Consider the following 26,612-nt stretch of genomic DNA (forward strand, 5'->3'; position numbering starts at 1 on the left):
TTGGGAGAGATGGAGGTTAATCAGACTTGCCAACCACCACCTTTTTGCTTGCATGGTGATAATTAACAGGTTAGCGACAACATGTGAAGTAGAAGAGTTCCATACCCATTCACTCTTCTGAAAATAACCTTTTTTTTTTTTTTAGCAGCTATTAGTGAAATATTTAATCTTGTCTTTCCTCGGTCTTCAGTCTTCCCAGTGTACACTAGGAATCTCCTGGCTTATTTCTTTCATGGAGATGTAATTAGTAAAGGCTGTTACAAACTTCATGACTCTTAAATTATAGATATTGCCGAAAGGAAAATGATTTCAAGAATGATAACTGATAGCTGAATGGCACATCTCTTGCTTTCAATCACTGATAGATTTCTCAGATAACTATCACTTCAGATTATACTTGCTGAGCATCTGGTTGCAGGTAATTTTTTTTTTTTTTTAGCCCAAGAAGCACATCAAGCATTGCAAAAACAAAGGGAGAGGAAGTACAGGGGGAGGTTGGAAAATTCCACCCTAAAGAATAGCACTCTTGTCCATCTTATAATAGTAAGATTTTCTAGAAGCAGCTATAAAGTAGAAACCTGGCATGGAAACAGTCCCCAGTGAAGTTCTTTGATCAGTGCCATTTTATTTTGATTTGGCCTAATTACAGTCCCCTGAAAATCCTATTTTGTGCACGTACAGCAAAATAGGTGCGATTTAGACCTCTTCTCATGAAAACTCTCAGTTCAGATAAACTGTGATTGTACACACACATGTATTTCAAACTTAACAGCTTTGTGAAGAATATAATAAGACTACATTGCAAAGGAGCCAGGAATTAGGCATTACTTATGTACAGATATGAGGCTTTGTGAACATCTCTTTTGTACTACAAGATGGCTTGATTCCAACTCCCCACCCTGATATTTCCCTGCTCCTGAGAGGGACAATTGTTTTGAGGCCATCTCCAATTAAAATTGATTTCTTCAAGCCTTCATTAACACACAGCAAACTTTGAAACAACTAAATTAGCTAAAGAAATATAGAAATGTTCTCACCCTCTTGCAATCTCAAAATAGAACAGCCAAATACTAGAACAAAAATGTATGAAGGCAGCTACAACTAGAGACCGATAGTGCAAAGTTAATACTCAGCAACCAGAGCACTGACAAGCTTGCCTGCACATCAGGAAAACATTTTATAATTGATACATATGCTTTTTAAATATCTGTGAATAATGTTTATAGAACTAAGAGGTTAAGCCTGCAAGCTTGGATCCTGATCCACACCTCAAAGTTTATTAACAGGCTTTTTGATTCTGATTCTGAAAACTTCTTAAGTGATCTTGGGGAAGATCTTTTCCAAGTTTTATGAAATATAAATTTCAAAAAACATGGCCATTTTTTTTCTGTATGGGAACATGCTTATGGATTTCACATTAAGGCAAAACAGAAAGCTCTCAACTCCAGAGGGATTAATAACCATACAAAATAATAGACTGTCATGTGTATATTATTTACATGACATAGTACTTTCCATTGAGATTCCCATCCCAGGAAGAAAACAGAACAAGTGCAAGTAAAATACTGTAGGAAAGAGCACATGGCAACCAAAGAGTAATCATTTCTAAAGCAAAAAAAGATGAAAGATATTAATCAAAATTGCAAGTTAGTCTCTTCCTCCCCCACTCCCTCCAAAATACACTACTCATTGATAAGCTAGTAGCTTGTCAGCATCGGAAAGTGTCTTTCACATTTTATCACCTAATAGGATTTAGAAACGCATCCAGAAGAAAGTTTAAAAGGGCTTAAGTGAATGAAAGTCACCCCAATTTACAGCTTCTTCCAGTTTTTCCACATGTGGAATTTCACTTGGAAAGTTCCAGAGACATAATTTTCACCCTCCTACACGTCACCTCTGATATGGCTCACAGTTCACAGGAAAGCCGGGGACTAAATCCTTACCTGACATTTGTAACTGTAGACTTCCCAAAACAGAGCACATCTACTGACCTCTGGGATTGCTGAAATGTGGACCCCCTCACCCTACTCAGTAATGCAGAGCAATTCGGAAGTGCGCAGATAAGGAAAATGCCTTATGAAAAATGGGTACGCCATCTTGGCTGGGCAGGCCATGTGCAGCTGTGGAAAACTGCTAGAGTTGAATTATGACACTATGATTTGTTCACTGCTGTGCTGTGAACTCTTAAAGCAGCCTAGGGAAGAGAAGAGAGGAGAGAGGCTCTGCTTAGTTTTCCTAGGACAGTAATAACACGAATAAGGAATGCTAACAGATAAATTATTCACTTCGAAACTTTTGTTCCTACAAGGTTTTTATTCCTCTACTGCTATTTCTCCACTTACTACTCATTCATATTAGCTCTTCTCACTACCATGCATAAACCATCATCCATCAAACCCAAGAAACGCAAGTTTCAGCTTCTTTTTTTTTTTTTTTTTTTTTTTTGAAGATGGGTTGGCCATATTTGGTTTTGATTACTATTCTTTGAACTTGTGATCATCATCTGAAAGTATCACTCTGTAAGTTTGTCATAGTAGGGTAGTAGGGTTTCATGTTTACTGTTTCTCAATTACTTCCAGATCAAATTTATTCAGTCTGAAGCAAAAAAAAAAAAAAAAAAAAGAAAGAAAAAAAGAAGACAGTACGTGTGTGTTGTTGGTTTTGTTCTGTTTTGTTTTGCATGGAGGGAGGGCGGGGACGAGTGGAGAAGGAAACCAGGTTAACCAGTATTACACTGTCAGCCTTGTCTGTGGAAGCCGGGCTGGCTCATGCGACCTCTCCATCGCCAGTAATGACAATTTTGCAACTGAGATTTAGCTAACCATTCTATTTATGACACGAGCTCCCATAGCTCTGCTAGCACCCAGTTGGCAAAAGGAACTTAAAAGTAATGACTTACTTTTGCAAGTGAGACAATCAGATGAAAGTGGTAATGCACATAGGGAACAGATCTGTTGACTAAGAACATGCCATTTTCACACAGTCACTTTTCTGACCATAACCGCACTTTATACTCCAGGCATGGTTCTGTTTTCCTTTGCTGTGGCACAGCAGATGTGATGCATTTAAAACTGTTTAACAGTACCAACCTAAGGCTAAACGACAAAACCCTGACAACATAATCCTTAAATTTATATCCCTGGCATTTTGAATGTTCTACAACAGGATCAAAAATCTCAGTAAATAAAAATTCTCATATTGGAAAAAAAAAATGACTCATCTAATGGTAAGAGGGGCAGATGTCTCCATGAAGTCCTGTTTTGAACAATAAAAGTTTTAAAGATGCAGTTTAAAACATACCTCAACTTTCCAGCTGTATTTGCCGACCAAAATATACCAAAGGAAGAGACAGTATATAAGGACTGGTTTCTGGAAAATCTCAGCTGCCTCCCTGTTCATATGCATGTGCCTTCAGTCCTCGATTCAGAGTAGAGACTGCCCCCTCCTTAAACGTGTTTTTCTATTATACCAACACACACACACACACACACACACGAACATGTAAAGAGAGGCAGTGAAGCACATAACATTTCCAGGGAAGATTGCATCTTGCTGCAGCAAAGATTCCAAGAAAGAGATTTCTGCAGGAGGAGGAATTTGGCAAATGAGAAGAAACTCCATCTATCTACTACAATAAAATACAGAAACTCTTGTCACACCATGGTCACACCAGCCATTTTCCTTGGCTCATCAGAATATCACTGTCACCACAAGCATCCCAGGCTAGATCATCAGTGGCAGTTACTCTTTCCCAAAGGTAGCAGTCCCAGAACTCAATTTTACAACACACCCTTGAGGCATACAGCAGAAATCAAGCTATCTGTATTTTGCAATAGTTTCTTGGCATACAATACCGGCTTCCAGGCTTCCTTAATCCAGTCTTGGTATCTGTAGCACCTCCAGGCACCTGTTTTGTTCTCCTAATACAAAATCAACAACACCACGTCAGGGCTTGAGACGATGTCTGAAGATGATGAGAACCTAGAAAGGAATGCCAGTAGGAAAACTTGGCCAGTGCTTGGGGTTTTCTGTTTTATTTATCTAACCATTCTTTTACCAGGAAATATCACATAGACAAATGAGTTTTCTTTTCCAAAGACGTCCAGGCCAACTAGCACTAAACGATTTTTAACACAAAATTAATTAAAACAAAAACACTTAAACACCATAACTCTAAATATGGCCTTCAGCTACATACATGCCAAGCTACAGCAATCGCAATGCAATAAATCAGTGTGAGATATATATTAACAAAGTGAAAACCTGAATTTTGCCAGGGCAAGTGCAAAGCTCTCTTAAATATTTTGAAACTGCAGACTTGAAATGATCAATTATCAACAGACAGCTGCATGTTTGTTTTTTTTTAATGAAATTTAGCCCTCCACTGCTGTATTTGGACTTGGTAACTACCATTTGTTTGATTCCGACTTGCATAACTCAACACGTTACTTTCTAGTTTTCAAATTCTCACCCTATCCCATTGCCCAATTTTCTCCTCTCCTCAGGACTCACGTCAAACTGTTCAAAGGGGAAAGTGCACAATATCCTCCTGAACTAATTTTGCATCAGCTTTATGAAGATGCAAAAATCCAAACAATGGTGTACATTGCCCTATGAATACAAAACACTCTGTTTTTCTTTTGATTGCATGCAGAACACTTCAGCCCATTCCAAGGAAAAACATTACTAAACCATCATTCCTGGATTTGCTGTGTTCTTGGGCGGGGGGGTGGTGGTGCTTGAGCACAGGAGGGAAAACAGGCTGTTAGCTATTACACATACCTGATTTTTGAACTTACTTTATGATTTTGCACTTCTGCACATGAGTGTCACAGTTCCCTATGCTGGTTTGCTGTCCATCAAAGCACGCCAAAGCAGGAGATAACAAGTAACCCCCTTGTACTCGCCCTTCTCCTTGAGGGCTGCAGTTTCACCGCTGAGATGATAGCACTGCAGAGCGACTACTCCAAGTGCAGAGCCGTTAGGTGAGGACTAATGCCCACCCATCTGACCTACCTGCTTTGTACTTTTCCATCTCAAGGGAATACAAACACAACCAAATTTGCTGAAACTCAGCCCACCTGGAGAGATTTATCGCCAACAATAAGTTTTTGGTTGGTTGTTTTTTCTTTTTTCTCCTGGCATAAGGGCCAGCCTCAGCTTATCTTGCGCCCCAGACTCTGAGGCTTTGCCTGCAGCCTTGCTCCATGCTCTCCCTGGTGGCAGGAGGTTTACCAGGCCTCTGTCCTTGCTGGACACAGTGGAAGCCTGAGTTAAGTAGAGAGTTAAGTAGTTCAAACTGGTAGCCTTCAGTCAAGACTGTTTTATGTTTATTTGTTTTACAATTCCAGCAATGTGCTTAGCAAAAATAAACTTCTGATATTATTCACATGCTGAGTCTACCTCTATCTTGTTTGAAGCAAGTGGCAAGCAATTTAACCTTCCTAAGCAGATAAATACTGTTTATCTTATCATGTAAATTATGAAAATAGACCTAGAGGATTTGGCATGGCGAATCTAATAAACAAGAGGTTAAATAAAACCTTAGAAGTAAATATCAAACAGTCTACCATTAAGACAAAGGGGTGAAGGGTTGGATGAAATGTACTTGAACTAGCAGTGTTTGTTCAGAGAGAGACTAACAGAGGTTTTATAATAATTTAGCTCTGTTTATTTGATGGTAACTGATAAAATATACAGGGCAGTCTCCAACCCCAAAGTTCTTTAATTTTAGTGCTAGATATCTCTTTCTTTGAATGAGGGATGCATAAACTTGTCACAAGTAATTCTTAAAAACTGACACAACTATTTTGAATAAAATGTTATTGGTTTCTAATCACAGTCAGCAATCTATTTAAAAATTGGATGATCAAAGCATCATGCAAAGAGAAAAAAAATAGAATGCAATCTCGGCAGAGCAGATAGCGTATAAAAGAAATACCGGGTAAAGAAGGAGGAGAGAGTAAAAGCAGAGAAATATCTGTACTGTCTACATCGGACTGCATTAACATATGGCACTTGACAAAATTCCTAAAAATTACACCGAACAGCACTGTACTTGTTGCTTCCATGGTTATTCTGACAAAGGTTTCTGCCGTGACCCTCTGGTGAGGGCCACCCGCAGCCCTACCCTGCCCTGAGCAAAGTTACCGTCCGCCTTACTGACACTTGACACACTTACAATCTCCACGTTGCTTCCCAAATCCACTGCCTGAACACACGCAGCCTTGCAGAAGGGCAGCTGCACGCTCTGTGGGCAACCCTGCATTCTGTTTCTGTATTGACTTCAGCACAACAACCTCCCAGAGCAAAAAGACTTTTCAGCACAAGAAAATCTCCTGTAGCTGTGGACAGGGGTGAAAGGGAAAGACCGCATTTCAGACAGGAGCTCCGCTTGCCATGCCAGGGTAGCTGCAAGCTTCAGTAAATGCCATTAGCTTCTTTGCTACTGCCATGAGGCTGCCCTAGACTCCCCTGGCTGTAGCTTGCAGCCTGGCTGCAGTAGGCTGTGTCAAGAACCAGTCCTTGGTGTGGACCAAGAAGCAAAATCCTCCTTCCATCAAAGTGAGAGGTCACTGACCAGCTGCAGCGGCTGAGAAGTGTACCGTGCTGGGCATGTAGAGATTTGAAAACCAAGTCAGCCAACATGCCTTTCTGCCAAGCATGCATTTTGCAATACAACACATGTAAACAGCATGCATGCAATGCAAAGACTGTAATTCACACTTATGAGAACACAAAAGCAAATTGTTACTGTATTTTTTAAACAGTTTTGTCTGATATTCTCTAGTAAGCAGAAAACATGATGATAAACTTATGTTACCTTAGCAAAGGAGTAAGATAGCAGTGGTTGGAGCAGCAAGGTGGGTGCAAAGTAGGTGATCTACACCAAGCCGCAGGAGTGTGCAGGAATGCAGGGGACGTTTCCCAAGGCCTCACGTTAGCTTGCAGCAAAACAAAGGGAGGCCAGTGAGTGAAAAATTTGTCCTGGGGTCCCTATACCTTTATAGATGTTCCTTATAACTTTTTAAAAGTAAAGCTTATTATCTATAGTTTAACAGAGCCTCACTACTCATGAGGATAACATGTAAGGGTTTTGATGTGGTACTGGCTTAGAGGAAACAATTGCCATTAATTCATTTCATGGATTACTAAACAAAGAGGAGATTATCATCATTTTATTTGATGTTGGTAATTAAAAATTTTGAGAAATAACATGGAAGATAAACCTCTTCCAGTTTGCAGACTAAGGAGAAATGTATATAGTTCTACAACACAGGTACTTTTGAAGGTGCAGGAATTCTTCTCCTAACTTTTTATTTCATACATAATGAATATCATTGTACTGTACTATGTTTTTTGTTTGTTTGTTTTGTTATGAATGATATTTGGGTTTTTTAATTAAGTAAAACAAAGGGTATGTACAAAACCCATAGTCCACACGGTATTAACTCTTTGGTCCTTTATCCTCTCCCTGCCATATACTTCAACATTATCATTTTTTATGCAAAAAAGGCCCATCACAGATTTAAATTTTCCAGTATGAAGTGACAAAAACACATCCTGTATAGTGCACAGATGGACCCACAAAGAAGAGTCTACATACCTAAGGAGGAAAAGGGGGAGGATATTTGAAATGAAAAAGCAATAGTCTGCTTTTCCACAAGAGATCATGGCTTGTAAATGGTCTAAGTAATTATTATATGCACTTACTTATTTTATGAAAAGGAGAGGCATTTTTGTTTTGTTTTGATTTCTTTGCTCTGATTTCACTTATTACTGCTGTCTTTGAAACTCCACAGACACTGCATTTCTTTTACTGACTGGACATTTCTGAAATAGTACCACTATCAGGTAGATCAGATTGTTGGCAAAAGCTTTGGCACCAAAGAGACTCAACAAATAAATTTCATCATGCTGACCCTGTACTAAACAGCAACTTTATGTGGATAACCTCATGGGAATGGAAGTTGAGAAAGAGCTATTTCAAGGCCGCCAATAACTTAATCTCTGTTCGGTTCATAATGCAAAGCCATTCCTGTTTCCTTTGCTTGCAGTGCTAAAGTGTTTTTGGGATACTGTAATCCTCATACTGTGGGGAGGGCAATGTGGGGGGTAGGGGTTTACAGGAGGGAGAGGAGATCCCAATCAAATCGAGCCCCATTTTAAAATAAAAATAAATAAAAGGCCAACTTTTTCATCTTGGAAATTCTCAGCTTCTGTTATGTGAGTGCAAAAAGTAACTTTTATTTGAAGAACTAACACTCACTTCTTTGTTAAGAAAAGTTAGGGCACCACCCAGCAGACATGAAGGCTCCTATGTTATCAGCAAACTATTTCCTGGGTATACGTTCACCCTTTCCATGGAGCTTGCTTATTTTTTCAACCAAAAAAAAAAAAAAAGGAGGGGAGGAATGAGGTTCAGGGGGAAAAAGCAGTGCAAACAAATTCTGTAACGCTCCTGAATGATCTGCGTTTTGCTGCAACGACCACGATATTGATGTAATGGAAATTTCATAGGTGTCCGGCTCTGCAGGAACAGGACTGGAAGGGCGCCAAGGGGAACCCTCGGGCTGCACCGCCTGTGCTTCCTGAGGCAAAGGGCCTCTGCGCGGCACTGCCTGCCGTCGCTTCGGCACGGCAAGTAACGGGGGTAGGTAGAGGAACGCAAGCCCCAGTCCCCTGTTAATGCTTAACCTAACCCCTTGCACACAAAGATATAACCAGTTACTGGGAATTTAGGATTGCAAGCCCCAGCGCTACAAGAGAACAAGCTCAAAAGACTGTGTTCCCTGTTCCTCTGTCCCTCCTGCCAGTTTTGATCCAATATGCCAGGGATAGGGCTAAAAGATGCTCAAAGTTCCCATAAATGTGCAGAAAGCCCTGGGGCACTCCCAGTCCCAAGGGCAGCAGGCAATGCACCCCCAGCACCTCACGCCGAGCTCAGGGACGGGACTAGGGGAGAGGAAAGGGCCCAGCTCAGGTCTGGAGGGGGTTTCAATTCAAGTGGAGGAGAATGGGAGATACTGTGGGCTGAGGAGGGACCATGAGGCGTATGGGGAAGAGCGCCAGGTTATTGCAGTGGGGAGCTAGGAAAGAAAACATGATTCACCAGTGCCAACGCTTATGGAACATGTCGTTCTGATACTGGATTTTTTTCCTCCCTCCCCTTAAAGAAATGTTTTTGCATAAGCAGCGGCAATGGTGGGAAAGGGAGACTGCCTATATACAACATCCAAAATCAATAACAGGCATCACACACGGGATAGCCTCCTTCCTGTAGTGCAGTGACCAAGCAAGAAGGGACATGGCAAAAGCTAAAATCCTGAACAAAGGAGCTCGGCTCTGTATCACTCCACACACTGCAGGAATTTTTAATTTTTATTTTTGAGAAAGATGAAGACAACCTCTATCCCCCTCTATCCCTCCACTACTCTGGCTGTAAATCTTCAGCGCAAACATTTTACTTCTTTGAAAACACAATTTACTTTTTCATGAAGCTGCCCTTGGAATCTGGCCTTGTTTAACATTACCGTATATACCAAGATACAGCACAGTTTATTGGGGATGCTGGTTTCAATGGGATTGCAAGCAGAGACACAGTAGTTTTACAAGATGAACCTTTTTTTTAACTGGAGGTTTCGCTATGCATTTCACAGATTTTACTGGCAGTAGCCAGCCGTGGCATTGCTATTTCATTATGCCAGAGCTTGAAACACACCTTCGCGTTTCACCAAGTTTTGTCCTTGAGAAAGTAAGTCAGGTGTCCGTAGCCAAACACTGAAGCAGATCCCAGCCCAGCCCCAGCACAAACAAAGGACTTTTGTGATGGGCTAAAACTTCCCTCTCAGGCACCAATTGCGGTTTCACTCTCTGTCTCCCTGTTCTTTGCCCTGTTAATGTATCTAGTGGCAGACAAGCGGAGCCCAAAATTTAAGAGTCTGTAAACACCAAGTTAGCTTCACTCTCCAATGAAAGAAGAGCCCAGGCACTTCAGCATGTTCAAGTAGCAAAACTCAACAAACAATACAGTGAAAAAGTTTAGCTTCTGGAAGTCTTTTGCATTCCCAACAATGCCTTTGTATTTCAGGGCTCTTCCAGACAGCCTTGCTGGGGGTAGAAGCACCTGTACTGTCAAGAAAATACTCCACAAAGGTTGATCTCAGAAGCCCCTGAGATATGATAATGCTGCATATCCCACGTTTGAAAGAAACAATCACCCGACAGGTAAAAGAACAGAAAGTTGGCATTAGAAAATGGACAAGGGGGTAAAATTGTGGTGTTTCACTTTTTTTTTTTTTTTTTTTTAAGTCCCAGAGAAACTTTCAATTGCAAGACTTATTTTCATGATTGTTTTTTAGTATCCTCACCTTCCCATGGAAGCTTTTTTTCCCACTTTCCCTGACTTCTCTAGGCAAGGATTTTTTTTTTCCTCAGCTGTTTACTGTTTCTCTCAGTCTTCAGTAAAATGTCAGCAAACAATTGTCATTTGGTATCTGTAAAAGATAACGCAGGTGGAAAGGGGAATACTGAAATCCAATACCCCCTGGTAAAACCCTACTGTACTATCAACACCAGATAAACTTCCTTTTCTCTGTTAGAAACCTGACCTTGTAAATACACTTCCAAGGATAACGGTAAAGGAATACCTTCCCAGCTTATTTGGGTAAGTTATCAGCAGGTCTTCCCCTCAGGAGGCTGAAGTTTCTGGAAAGTAAAAACCTGACCCAACTTTTCAATGGCACCTCTAAAAAAGCTTTTTTTTTCTGTATCTATCTCAACTATGAAGTGGCTGACACTGTGAGGGAGCTACAACTGGGGGCATGAAATTGCAGTCAGGGCAGTATGGTGCATTCACCTTCAGCCACATAATTTAAAAGAAACCACATTTATGCGGTTTTCTCATCACATCACATACTAAAGTATCCAATCAGTTTGTCTTTGCGCACTGGAAAAAGCTATATGCTGTTATCGAAACTGCACTTTAGTGTCTGCAGCATTCAAGTGAGTGTGTTATTTAAAATTTGACTTAAAGAAGAAATCAAGGAACTACTCATACTCATTAAAACCAAACAAAATTCAGAACTATTGAAAAGCAAAATGCCACTATGCTATACTTTTGCATTATGTGCTTCTATTTTAGTTAAGTGATCAAATAGGCTGTTTGCCAACAGATTGCCAACAACCACCAACAGCAACCTGTAAATTCCTTGCAAAGAAAGATCCTTCTTTCCTCTTGCTTCCCCCTCCTGGAGTGAACTTTGGCAATTTGAATCTAGCTCAGACAAGTTTTTTTCATGTAAATATGCTGCTCTTGCAAATACAGCATCAGGAGAACTTCACAGATGTCTCATGAGAAAAGTGTTGGACGGAAATTTAGTAATTTAAATTTAAAAAAAAATCTTAAAAGTCTGTTGAGGAAAGAATTATCTTCAAAAGACCACTCTTTATTTGCCTCACTCACATGAAAAGTCACGCTGAAGTCACAGGAACCACCTGCACCAGCAAGAAAAGCGGGATCTGTCCCCAAATGACTCAACTAAACTCTGTGATGTTGACCTAAATTCTGTGTGTAACTCAGCTTGGACACTACTGCCGTGCTGTTTCAACAGAGGCTGTTTTACATCTCAGAAATGCCTGGACCACAGTAGTGTCACTACTGAACAACTTATGTTCTCCACAAACTTAGAACTTCTCAGGTAGAAAACTGCTGTGAAAAAAAAAAAATCTGTTCTAAATCTTAAATGAAAGTTGAGCCCTACTAATTTGAGCAGAGAGCTCTGAGATGCACTTTTATACATTTCGAAAGGCTACCAGAAAATTAAAGGACTACTGCTACAGAATTACCAAGCCCAAAACAGCTTCAAGATCATGAATCAAAACATCCAAATGCAATCCCAAGAACAGTATTCTGAGATATAAAACAATATGCACAATCTATTCCTCTTGCACAAACTTACATGTTTATTATGTACATATATGTGGATAAGAGTTAAAGAGCTACAATCATCTTGTACAATGCCTGGAAAATACCTGTCTGACAGGGAACTCTGAAGTATCCCCTTGGAACTTCCCCTAGGCTACTCTGCTCAGACACGTGCTCGCCTGGGTTCCTCTTTGCTACCCCTTGAGCAGGCCCCTCATGTAATACAACCATACCTGCCATGCTTTTCTCCACATGACTCTAGAGCCCACCCTCAGCAAAAGAGGAACACAACATCCTCATAAGATTTAGTTTTGAAGGGGGTTAACTGCCATAAAAATGAATAATACGAAATGTATTTATCAAGCCTCTGCTTTAGTTCTGTGCCTTTTCTGTGCCCCTGCAAAGTCCAGAAAAAGCGATGGGCACGATACTGCAATGTCAACATTTACCTCCTGTCACAGGTGATAAGGATGGGAGCAAGAGGTGAGAAGCAGTTTCTTGCACCATCATGGCCAGCCCTCTGTTATCACAGTTGCTGTGATCTTTTAGCAGATTTTTGTGTTTCCAGTCACTCTCCTTCTTTTCCCACTGGAAGAATTATGGTGCTTGAATGTCCAGGAATCTTTATCTCATTTCCAACCTAACTTCATCCTGAATCAGTACTAATCTTTTCTCCGGCCCATCCCATCCTTACATGCTCTGCTTACTCATTAAATGGGTTCTTCATCATTTCTTCTCAATTTACAGTTTTTCGGTTTGAACGTGATACCCTCTTCTGCACTTGCTCTTTTTTCAAACCTCAAAAATGGATGAAAATGGATGTATGTGGCTTTACAGTCAGGACAAAACCCAAGACATAATCTATTGGCCTTACACTTCCCTATTTCTTGTAGAAATTATTCTTCCTGTGTATAAAGACCTGGCACTTCCCTTTTTGTTAACTCTATTTTCAGTGCTGCATCATCAGGTTGTTTTACTGCTCTTAACCCGCTGGACCAAAAGTTGCCTTTTATTCTGTTTTCCCTTCATCAAATTTCACCTTCTGCTTTTTTCAAAACCTCTATTGGCAGTTTCTCAAATCAGTGAAATACAAACTATGGATTCACATTTTCTCCAAGTGACCCTGTATTCTGGACTGCAGAAGGCATTAGGGTAATGCTGGAATTACAGCCTGAGTGTGTGTGTGAGTCCAAGTGTTGCTATGTAGAAGAAACCAGCTCCCATTTCTCCTTGAAAGGACAAGAAGTTCCCACTGATTTCAAAATGATCCTGCAGGTGAACAGCATTAATATCCAACTAACAAATTAACCAAAGAGGCTAATTTTACTAGCTGGATTTCATCATATAGCTTTCTAAGAAATCTCGGAGGCAAAGTAACTGAATGATGTGTATGCAGCCAGAGACAGATAATGCATATCTGTTGATAAAGCAGCATAGCAAAGAAAGAACAAGAATTTAAAACTTCTTTCAAAATATCAAGTGGTTAAAAGCCCAGAGTAGAAACTAAAAAAAAGCCCATCTTTACTATAAAGTTCAAAGGCAACACTTTGCAATTCTGGCTTTTCAACAATCTTCTTTATAAGATATCCATTTTGAGAAATGCTACACCCCAAAATGTAACACTTTAAATATTTGTACTGTTTCCCAAATTTTTTACATACCAATCCAACCATTACGTTAGGAAGATTACAATGAATTTTTATACACTGTGTCTTTTGATATTCTTTCACCTGGAACTCTGACAAAACTTCATCCTGAAGTTTTTACCACCATTACTCTTCTCATATACTTGCAAAAGGACAAAGAAAAAGGGGGAAAAACAAAAAAGGCAGCTAGTTAGGGCATTGTCAATCATAGAAGCTAATACTAACAGCTAAATAAATGCTTAATTAAGAGGGCTTGAAGAAATGATAATGCAAATGATCTCATACCATGTCAGACTTCTTGAATAAACAAAAACAACAAAGTAAAAGCAGCACAGTATTTCTACCGCAGATCAGAAGCAGGATGCCACCAGAAACATCTCACTAAGGAGAGGAACTATAACACTGGAAATATTATTTGATAGCAAACATATGAAGGTAAAATTTATCATGTTGTATTTAGCTGTAACACTAATGGTGGAATCCATTCAACAAAAACAAATATATCTGCAGTAGCCTTATCTATGGTTTTGGTATCTATTGCAAGCAGAACATGGCTAGTCACTGCAAAGTTAATATTTCTTTTGTTTCTAATAATCCATAGACTGACATACTGAGGAAAGCTGGGGAAAGAAATGGTCTCAGGAAAAAAACTATTTGGTACTTTCGATATTGTAGAATTTCTCTTTGTAAACAGGCCAGAGTTTCTGGATTTAAACCTTTGTTGTACAGATTGCTTTCAGTTTCAGAAATACATTCTTCTATATTATCAGCATGAGACTTCACACTTTGGCATAATAAAGCTGATGGCAAACCTTTCAGTATAACGGCTTTTCCTGAAGAAAAGTAAATAAATAAATAAATGAACTAGTTCACTGCATCTGAATCACATTGTGGGAACCTACAAGTTATCATGAAATTTTCTTTGGAAAAACAGCCTTTGAGTTCCAGCATGAAGCTGGGATGGAGAGCCGTGCCATGAGGGAGAAGGCGGCTGCAGTACTCACCAGGGAGGTGAGACCAGGGTTCAGAGCTCTGTCCTGTACTGAGGGTTGCTCACATCTCACATCAGTCTTGGTTCTCAGAGTCCTGGCCACACTCACTCTGGCCAGAGCTGCCCCACTTCACCAAAATAATGAGATGTCAAGGTGCACAGAGGAGCTTCCGTAGCTGCACGGAGCCTGGGAGAGATCCACCCTGTAACAGCCCTGCTGGGAGGTAGCAGCAACCTGGACGTGTGCCTTGAGCACAGGGGTGTTGGCTGCCCTGCGTGTTTGTGCTCATGCACAAGCACACACACGCTCTCTTCGTGAGCTGGGAAACTTTGGAAGTTCTTGCTTTCCCCCCCTTCACCTCAGCATGCAAGAGGAACAGCTCTGATGACATGAAAAGTTTTCCAGAACAGAAAATATATTTGCTACCCAGCCTTAAATAGCACTGCTCTGATGGATAGAGACTGTGGAGCCAAAGCTTTATTTCACATTTATTTATAATGCAACCATTGCATAAAAGCATTATTTGGATGAACAGTTCCTGCTCCGATGACTAGCCTCAATGTAACCTGGGGTTCTACATTCCTAAGTGAGGACAGCTTTTGGGAGCGACAGCCAGTAGCATGAGGCTCAATACGTATGTTGGACACCTGCAGCCAGAACCTTGCCACAAGCATATTTTGCAAGCAGAAATAATCCAATATCATTGCCACAAAGTGGACAGTTTGTGATAAAGCTAATAAATATTCACTCCCACTTCTTCCTTAAACATTCTCTACTCTGTAAAAAACTGTCCCGAGTTTCTTGCCAGCATGATCTAACTATCTCTTCCCCCCCAAAAAAGAATTTAAATAGTAACTCCTTATAGTGTGCTGCTACTATTACATCAGAAACATATACCCAGACTCTGTTCACATGGCTCGGGAGACAGAAATACTAAGAAACTCTTTGTAAGGAGCAATCTTGTGTTGGCAGGAAAATTGACAAGATGACCTAATAGGTCTTTTCCATCTCTAATTTCCATGAGTCTACTACTCCTGTGGGGAAAAATAACTTGTCAGCAAAGTTATTACAGAAGAAAATACCACAGTAAAAATAGCTACAGAAAATTACCCACCAAATCCTTGATCTAAGATATGTCTATATTTATTCTTGTGGAAGTTTTTTATTGCAAAACCGAGAAAAAAAAAACATTTCCAGATTCAATACAGAGGTCAAAAATCTCAGGAAGCAGCAGAAGTAGGAAGGTTAGTTAGCAATTTTCAAAAACAAAGAATTTAAGGGGCTCAATCAAGCCTCTGTTCATGGATCTGTAAGTTTGTTATCTTCTTGAAAAAGAATTTTTTAGAAACACTATTCCAAAACATTTATGCTTCATCTTTGCACTATCTTCACTACATTAGGGATAGCCTCCTGCTACCAGCAATAATTCTATCTTTTTCCTAATTCATACAAGTTTTAAAAGGCAAAACAACAAAAAAGTTGGAAATACCTAAAAAAGATGAATGCTTGTGATTCACACAAGCGCTCAACCAGGAGCACACATTTCACAATAAAAAAGGCCAACCAAAGAGCTTCTAAAGCTTCTAAGGCTCTTTCTAAAGCCTGGCCACAGTTATAGCCAACGGTTACCAACAGTTAGAGCCAACATTTTACTTATATTCTTCCTATGAGGAAGAAGGAGATGAGAACAACAAGTGCACATTTGAGAACCCACTGTGCATGTTTCATTTATTAAATGTAGGAAATAGTGAGGCAAGTCAGAGGAGCTCTGATGATAATTAGCAAGATCCTTCTCGTGTTTCATCTATGTTCATAAAGCACTTACTGAAAACAACAACTGCGCTACTTTGACTTCATCAGAGAAGAATAATGCGGTTTTCCTTGCAGCTTAATTCCTTCAAAACTTCAAAAAACAATAATTTTTGACTTGGCTCAAAATAGCACTGTTGTTCTCACGTGTTTCATTCTGAAATCACTAGGTACAAGTGGCTGGAAAAGGTGCAGATGCCCTAAGATATTTACAACATGGTAGTACTCAAAATCAGCAAGACTTTGAGTTAGCTTGTGGAAGGTAGCTGCCGCATGTTTAACACATAAAAATAGGTTATTTAAAGGATAGCACCGTTATTGTTGAACAAATAAGCTGCTGCCTTTGCTTGCATGCTACTTAGATGTGGGCAGCAAAGCCACAAAAGCCCTCTGCTACTAGAGAGAGCAATAAAAAATGGAGTCCTGAGATAGCACTGCTTGAAAATCAGTCTCTTGCCTCTTCTCTTGTGTTTTAGGAAAGCATAAACCGAGATCCATACTCAAATCCTGGACCACATCTGAGCTGTGCAGCACTGCATTACATCTAACACCCCCACTACTGACAAAAACTCTTGGACCTGAGTGCTCCTGAAATAATGTAGCTTTACTTGGAAAGGGACCTTCAGCAGATTCCATGTTCATCACTTGTGTCAGTTTTAAAACTTGTTACTCTTCCCCAGAGTCACTTCCACCATGTTTTTCCATTCCACGCTGCCTTCTCCACCAGATCTGAACCTCTTTTTCCTGCACAGCAGCAAAAGCAATCATGTCTGTCTCACTCCTGCCTAATTATAGCCTTGATCATCTCTTATAATCTCAACTCTAAGCAAATCATACTCTCTAAGAGAAAATTAAAGCCTCATTGTCTATAATATAGCTACTTATATGTGCAATCTATCTCGTATTGTGTACTTATGAAATCCTGTCATCTGCTGGTCTGTGAACCAAACATTCATCCTCAGTAGGGGGTTGTTTCTGGTGTTCCCAGTTTTGTTTGTTTGTTGTTATTTTTATCATTTTTAATTGGAATATCATTTTCCATTTAGATTCTGCCCAACTGAATACATGCAGAAGATCATAGAATATGGTGCTGTCTGCTCATGTGATTCATTTTCCACTAAAGGTTATTGGAGAGGCATATTTCATGACTATGAGATGCTGTCTGTGTTTATCTCATTACTGGGGCACTACCATAGCAATATATCAAAGATAAAACAGTTACAAGCAACTTACAAAAACATTATGTTAGTTACAGGGATCTATCATAGGAATGGTAATATATTCCATTATGCACCTGACAGGTAGGTTACTTTCTTTTCAGTTGAACATAATTACAGTAGCTAGCATGGCACATTAAATACATGTTCACAGTAATATATGAATACTTTCAATCAGAATCACCAGCATAGCTCGTAACTATGCGATGGCCTGAACTCTCTGTAACTACTGCAGTAAGGTCCATACACATGTATTCAGAAATAAAATTTGACCTACACTGTATTCATTAAGATTTCAGAGGAGTCATTATGTGTAGCATATGTTAAACTATCGGGCAGTTTGTTTGGTAAAAAAGCCTAGAAAGGTTTTATTCAGGCAGTGATTATTGTACAAGTAAATCACTTTGAAAAGGTAATCATTTTGGGTATTATACTATTATTTTTGGCATTTTATTTTTGTTTTAGAATGAGTTATAGTCCGAGCATTCCACAGCTTTTCCTGGCTAAATCAGTCATGTCCGTTGTCCTTATTAGGATCTAAAACTGTTAATAGAGGGAGGATGGAGGCGGTGGAAAAAAGGGGATGGCTTTTTTTTCAAATGCAAAGTCTAAGATTTCACCATGATTTTTAACATTTTGTTTTAACTTAGTACCTCAAGAAGAATTACATACATCTGTAGATGCAAATAGGAGTTGAAATATTGTTTCAGAAGAAAAAAAGAAGTGAAAACTTCAGGCCAGCCCTGGAACTGAATTACTTTAAAATCATACTTCTGGAATCATTTTTGGCTTGGGGTGGGGGGGGAACGTTCTGTAAATGGTTAGATCTAGGTGGAGAGAGGCCACTTGTGAAGGCAAAGGTGGGAATGCATTTGCAGAACTTGTTCATGTCTTGAAAATAGCATCACATAAAGAAATAAAGGTCCAGAAACTTGCCAAAGACCCGTGCAATGAGTCTAGTGTTTGAGGCTTGCACACGGGGCAGGGAATGCACAATGTGCTGGTGAAGGTATGCAAAACTAAGTTGTGCTACGACAAAAATGTCCTTGTTCTCAGATAAACTCAAGGGCTTTCTTAATCTGCAGATCCCAAAACACCCCTGCTGCGGCCAGTGACACATCTCCAGCACACTTCCACGATGTTGACTGAGTGCATAGGTTTGCACTATAGGAAGAAATACAAATAAATGAATAAAAGGACAGTATGAGATGAAGTAGGTAGTCTCACTTTCATCCTGTAAAGCTTATAAAAAGTCAGGCCCCAACATACAGAGTGATACATCCCAATGCAACATAGCATCTGTCTTTGCATTTCTTTTCCTGATACTGTTTTCAATAGTAACCGAATAAACAAAACCACATATAAGAAAGAAAGGAAAAAAGGAATTAATGTGAATACTTAGAGCAGTAAGAGATGGAGTCCAGAAATTTATGACAGCTGTTAAGAGAGCAGATTCCAGCCTAGACGTGAGTAACATGACTTAACTTCTGTGGCTTCACTACTTGTGAGTTACAGACCTTCATACCTCTATCCCTGGGAATTAAATACTAAGCTATTGCCCATCAGTTAGTATTCCAGATCTACAAGGTTTTTGTTCCCCCACCTTGTCAGGTCATGGAGAGACCACTTTTGATCTCACTAGTCACTATTAGCATTAAAACACAAAATCATTAAGAAAAGATTAGCTATTTCACTGGAATGAAAATAATATTTTGGTGCCATAAATCTGTCATAAATCTATCTATGGGTGGCCTACACCTCTGACCACAGATTCAGGTATATTTCACTGGAAAACTTTCTCAGTCATCTGTATGATCAATAGGTATTCTTAACATACACATGTGTCCATGCATACACTGCCATACTAGTTCCAAACTCCAGAGACAAAGCCAGATACCTCTTCTCCCCGCCACCCACTTGCAGTAAATCTTCTTATGAATTAGTGATGCCTAAAGTTACATTCACCTTTTTGTGGTGTTTCCTTTGCATTACAGGAACCCACGTTTAATAAGGGAGTCTCTAACATCACCTAGCTATTTCAAAGGCAAAAATTAAAACAAGCGTCTTTTTTTTTTTGGTGCTTTCAAGATGGGACAATTACAAAAATGTTGTGGCAGCCTGTGCATTCATGTTTTGGGAGTGGCAGGCCAACTCTTTATTTTCTTCTCTATTTTCTTCTTGAAACACTACCTTTTGTCCACAGCCAGTATTGTTTCAGGAGTGATTTTAATATGTTAAAGATGGGCTTGCAACAAATGCTCTTGCCACTTCTTAATTATTTGCACTGGGTTTCAAAGAGTAATGATGCAATTTACAAGAAAAAGAAAATTTCTAGAGCCATTTGAGAAAGTTAATTTTATCTGTTGCATTACGGACATTTGGAAGTGTATTTTCATAAGTTTGTGTTTCCTCCCTTCCCAAGAAGTGGCATAAGTAGGAAGAAATTTAAAAGGTGTATTTGGTAGAATCAGGCTAAGTTTTATATCCTTACAACAGAACATCAAAAAGAAGCCCACCAAAAACCAAGCAAGGAAATAAAAGGGGAAAAAGCCCTAAGATAACCAGCAGGTAAACGTCTGCACTATCTGTGGAAGAGTGACTCTTGCTGTCCTGATACATGTAATCATTGCATAACAGAGATTGATTAATATCAGCATAGGTGGCTCGGGGCACGTATCCATCAGCTTATCAGAGACCTAACATGCAATGCAGCCTTTTCCAATAAAGGAAGAATAGCCAAAAAAGCACATGACTTAAGGCATGCAGAAGTTAAATGCATCATAGCTTAGGACTGTGAAAACTGAACAAATTAAAAAAATCAATAAGGAAAAAAAAAAAAGAGTGAAAGAAGAGGTACATTTCAGCAGAACAGCGGATATACACAATTCCTTGGGGAGACCCCAACGTATACACAGCATAAGGCATGAGGCCAAAGGCTAAAGAAGAAACAGGGGGTAGGGAGCCCACGAGCCAATGGGAGGGAAGTGGAGGAGAGGACTCTAACCTTCCCTTCCCCTCCTGGCTCTTGTTTCTGCTTACGTATTCAGATCCCTGCGTGATTTTTGGATGCCCACGCTAGCCACCAGCACTGCTGCCAGCTGAAGAGGCCCTTCTAGCTCCTTCTTTCCCCAAGAGCATGGTTTGACTTTCCTCTTTCTATAACTGCACATGCTTGTGCAAATGGTCTTTCAGCTTCCTCACTCGGTTTCCCCCTCCAGACTACTTGAGGGGCTACAGTTCCATCAGAGGACATTCCTTATTCCCAAGCTATTCTGAACCATTTGTTTGCAATATTTGTAATCTCTAGCCTCTAGACCTCACATGGACTTTTTCCTAGTTCACAGGTCAGAGTCCCCTCAATGCTGTTACAGAGAAATCCAAAGTACCCAGGATGCCAACAGCTGACACAATGACACTGAAGTATATTGAAACCAAAGGCTTGTGTTTAGACCTAAAATCTTGCTGAAAGGAATATGATTTGTAGAAATACAGCTATTGAGAGGCTGGCTGTATTCTGGAGAAACTAGCCAGCCAACTAGCCCAAAACTAGCAGAAAGCAGAGGTGGAAACATAAACTATAGAAGTTACACTTAAACCAAATACAACCACTTCAAGATGTATCAAAGACAGGACCAGTAGTTGGAAGTCTGCAAGTTAAGAGAGGCGTCACATTTTCATAGCACATGAAGTAATGGCCTAACTACTGCTGTTGACTTCTCTTAGAGGGGAACCACAATGATTTAGAGGGTAATAAAGTTGAGCCAGTAACAAATACCATTGAAAACTGAATTTAGTACAGAGCATATATGTGCCTGTTATGAACTATGGATGAAGTAAAATCATGCTCTACAAGGTGGCAATTAAAAAAAAAAGCCATGATTAAATAATTCAGAGATGAGAGAAGGAGGGGTGAATTACAAATTTAATGAAAATTTGATTCAAGTGAATGCTGTTGGGAAATATTTTCTTGAAGTGATATTCACAAAACCAAATGCAGACGTTCTTTTTACCCCATCTACCCTTCTTTTTTACCCCATCTAACAACTGTGAGGCATTTAAACACTTCAAACCTGAAGTTTCCCATTTGACTTAAGATGCAAGAATTTACAAGTGCAAAACTGTTTTCAAATGCAATGAAACAACAGAGTTCTTGAAATTGAAAAGATCAGCAAAGAAAAATGAACTTCACACTGTAATTATGATTAAAAATAATGTATTCTATGTTGTTAAAGTATGATTTTTTAAAAGTTTTTCATTAAAATTTTAATTTGGAAAAATGTTTAAAAATTAAGTACCCCCAAAACTCTTATTTATTGACTTAAAGCATTGCACAAAACCTGAAAATGTAAAAGTGAAAGTGATATATTCTAACAAAGTTTAAAAGGACTAAAATCAGGGTGTGGGGGTTTCATAGTCAGAAAGAATAGTCAGGACACCATTGAGATCTTACTCTGGACAATCATGTAGGAATTGCATTGTTTTCTCTTCATTTTACATTGAAAAATTTATTTTCTATTTTATAGCACTGATACGAAACAACAAAATAAGTTTTTCTCTACTACTTTAAAAATCTTATGCAATAGAGTCTGGCTAGATGCTCGCTCCTTCCAGTTTACGGGCCAGCTAAGTTCCAGGGTTGTGTTATGAGCAAATATATTACACGAGACAGAAAATCCTCATAATAAATAAAAGAAATATATTGGAATAGGATTTTTTTCTGTTTCCAAGCCAGGCAGCTAACTTTTACATGTTCAGAGCTGTAACTAAGATAGCTGTATTAAACAATAGTATATTTTATTCTGAATTATGCTGTATCAAAAGAGCTTCTTAAAATATGTTTTTGTCTTCTTTGATGATTGTTTTCTTGCAAAGATAATTCAAAACAGCAAGCGCCCACCAAGTCAGAGCAACAAAAGGTCTAGTCCTTAATGAGCAGTATTTGTAAGCACTCACTACTAATATTAATTAATTTGATAATTTATCCTCTTTTTCTATTCATCAGTTGTCTCCATGTGGCTTAAATATTCATTCTCTATTCAAAACTATTCACCCACTGGATTAACTTCATTCCTCAGTGGAGGACCAGCACAAGGCATATGTATCACTTCAATCCTCTGAATAGGGTTCAGATAAGTCCTGATGAGCTATACGGTGTCACTGCTCATTAATAAATTTCCCATTTGGCTACATGTAGATAACTTCCGAGCTGCTGCTTGCAAGCCTCTCTTTGTGCTTCAGCTGCTGCTGCAACAGCTTAGACTGTAGCCCCTAGACTGTAGGCTGAAATATTTATATTTGTGCTTAGCGATACATGCCCAATACTTTCTAAATGCCAGACCTACCACTGCAACACTACATCAGTGATGTGAGCCTGTATTACTGAATATGTGCAGACCATCAACCTGGACTCCCTGTGTTTTCCAGATGTCTTCTGGACTCCTCAGAACCACTGTATTTGGGAAATTGAGACATCCTGGACAAATGTCCAAAGTCTTCAACTTCCCTTTTATTCAGACTTTTGGATGAGAAGAGACACATGCTGACAGCAGTCCAGAGGGTAGGTCTAACTACTTCAGGCTTGTAGTTCTTTGTGGCAGGGGCCGTTTTTTTTTTTTTTTTTTTTTTTTTTTTTTTGCATGTATATATAGCATCTAGCACAAGAAAGTACTGCTTTGTGATTGAATTTATGCCTTTTTCCACAAACAAGTAAGAAAAAAAATATGTATATCAGAACCCACCACCCCCAAATTAGTACTGAGCATTTGAAACCTGGACTAGGGTTTATTTCAAATTATTTTAAACCCCAACTTTTCTCCTTTTGCAAATATTTCTGCCAATAATCCTCATTTCCTAGGTTCCATGTACAAAGCAATCTCAAAATCAATTGCAGGTTTCAAGTGAGAATAACTGTAGGATGCAAGAGTGCTTCTATAGCTACGGCACTAACCAAGCACCCTTTCCGAGATTATTTTCCCTGCACTGTTCTGTATCACAGCTAAGTCAGCATTGAAGCAAACACTGTACCCTTCCTTACAAAACAGCTTATCAGAAAGTGACTCTGAGGATGGAAGGTAAGATAAAATATGAGTTTCCCACAAGGGCCCAGAGAGAGCCTATGCACTCATCCTTCAAAATTCAGTATGTACATCAGCAAAGAATGAAAGGTAACAGCGGAACAGAGACATCATTATACAACAAGTATGGTTTAGTGAGAAGCTATAGAGAACACTGGTCTACATACTTAAAAGTTCAAACGAGAAAATCTTTTGCTATGAAAAACTGATACAGGTTAGCCTCCAAGCCTATGAATATCATTGGGTAGCTTTAAAAGATATTGAAAACGCTGGGTGAGATAAGGAAATGGAATTCAAACAAGGAAATGGAATTCAAACAAAGTGTAAGAAGGAAGAGAGAGACAAGGGTTTGCTCTTTCCCACTGTGAGCTTCAACAAAGTTAAAAAGACCCAGGAACCAACAAGGGAAGCAGCTTCCACTTCCATGGGGATTATGCGCTGGCCATTCCCTGACATGCAAATGCTCCAAAAACAAAGAGCATGTTCGCGGCACATGTCAGGGCTACGTCCCCTCAGCATACACCAGCCACGCTGCTTTCGCTGAATAAAGTATACTCTCTAAGCCAGAATTCACGGGAAACTAGCATGGGAACGATATATCATTTTTGGAGAACACAGCCCATGTATCCATGCATAACTTCCACCCAAACCTACACTTCTTGTCCACTTAAAAATTCTTCCTGACAACAGCGGGAGTTCTGTGAGCAGAAAGAGAGCATGGTAAGAAAACAGTAAGCGCTGTTGCATAACACTGATATTCACACAGCAAACTTTGGAGCAGCATTATTTCACCGATTTTGCTACAGCAATCATCTCAGGCTGAACACACAGCGAACTCACTGATGCAATATCTTTTACATGTAACTGATTATCCTCACGGTCACCTTTCAACTTTGTCTGTACTCTGGTTGCTAGTTCTGAAAGCCAGGGAGTGAAACTCTTCCCCTGTGGAAGGAGAACTAGCATAGAGCAGGATTTCTCTCTAAGATAAATCTATTTTCTCCCTGTAACACAACAACATTCTCCCTGTATCTCAAGTTATGCCACGTAGCAGGAGAAAAAGACTTATACATCCTTTAAAATTCCCATCTTCCTCAGAGGATTTCTTGTCTTATTTTTTGACAACACAATGAAAACACAGCAGTGAGAAAAATCTGCATGGCATTTCATGAAGCTAATTAAATGAGTCCCTGGAGAGAAGCAGGTACGACTCCTCCAAAAGGAATGTAAGTAGCCCTGCTTACCCAGAGGTTTTAGTCTTTGCTCCCACTGCCAGCTTTCAGACGAGAGCTACAGCAATTGCAATGACAGCAGGAATCATAATGCAAAAAACATGTTACGTACTGAATGATAGATGAGTGAACTTCAGGCCAATTCCTACTGGATCATTCTTCGTAATTCACTCAAATTATCAAAATATCTTCTGACTAGAACCACATGGCTTATTTTTTCAAATTTCAACTACTGCAGCATACATGACATTTTCTCCACGGTCTGTGACAAGGAGGGGTTTCAGTCATTTGGCCACCAGTCTTTTCCACATCAAATAATGAGCATCTTTATGTGGGTCCATTATCAAACTCCTTTCCCAGATGCATCAGTGTCAAGACTGTTCAACAGTTTCTCTAAGGAACACCCAAAGTCACATCATTGCCCCCATCATCTCTGCAGCTTGTTTTGGAATAAGACAGTAGTTTCCCTATACTCCACAAGTTCTACAGCCTTCATATGTGTCACCAAGAAAATGGAATTGCAATCCTAAGCAAAGCAGACTAGTCCTGTCTAAGGTAGCATGCCTCTGGGACAGAAATCTTCTAGTCCCTGCTTATTTTAAAAATCTACTGATTTGCCTATGCCCTTCCTTTGGAAAATTGTTATGAGTAGGAATGGAATTAGCAGTCTCTGCAGATCCCACAGCAAAGCAACACTTCCAGTTTCTAGGGCTGCAAACAGGAGTATAAGCACAAAAACATTCTCTTCCCTTTGATCTTCTTGCTTAACTACTGTAAGCTTGCTCTTTTTTTTTTTTTTTCTGGATAAATGTCTTAAATAATGACTGTTCTGCTCTCCTCACAGCCCTACTTTAATAAATGCCATTTCATCTCAGTGTTACAGCATGCATATTTTATAAGCAATGTCAATAATGATATAACAGGATGATGGCACAAGATCACACTTTATGTTTCTCTCATTACACGCTTGAAAAGATACTAGTCACCATAATGTGACTAAGAAATCTAATTTTTCTTAGATGCTTCTGAACTGCAGTCAACAAGAGTAAAAAAGCTTGGTTTTAGTTATTATGGTATTTTCAGTCCTCTATTTCCTTGCATCAAAATCACTGTTGCCAGAGTCCTGTTAGAATTGTTTAAACCATGGAAAATCCTAATAGTCACCTAAATCATTATATAGTGCAGTTTATTCTGCATCCTTTTTTTCCATTTCCCAGTTCACGTGATTTTGATTTGCTTAGTTTTCAGAACAAATTGAAGAAGACTGGAAAAAAATGAGAAATACAACAGAAATCTTCAGACAGTTATATCCGCTACACAGAAGCACTGATAATACATTCTTTCAGGAAGGGTTACCCTACAGGATATATTTCATGCTTTAAAATGTAGCAGCCAGAAAGGCGGGGAGGGAGTCAAATCATGCACACTAACTGTAAAATTATAGTCCTCTTGTTTTGAATCTGGTTGCTAATGTGCTCAAAAAGATCTGCGCTTCATCATATTTTATAGGGAGGATATACAGTATATGCTCTATGGGGAGCCTATATGAGTCCTAACATTGCTCGAACGGACTTTTTAATAAATGACTCCACCAGTCAAGTTGCTAAAAAATTTGTATTCCTGCCAGCTTGCTTCCAGCTTCTTTGCATCGAGGGATTGTGGTGACAGCAATTATGTCATCCGTAAAGTTAAGGAGCTGGGAATCCTTACATCAGC

Source organism: Tinamus guttatus, unplaced genomic scaffold (genome assembly GCF_059628265.1).
Source record: "Tinamus guttatus ecotype Peru unplaced genomic scaffold, ASM5962826v1 Tinamus_guttatus_pri_ptg000104l, whole genome shotgun sequence".
Lineage (NCBI taxonomy): Eukaryota > Metazoa > Chordata > Aves > Tinamiformes > Tinamidae > Tinamus > Tinamus guttatus.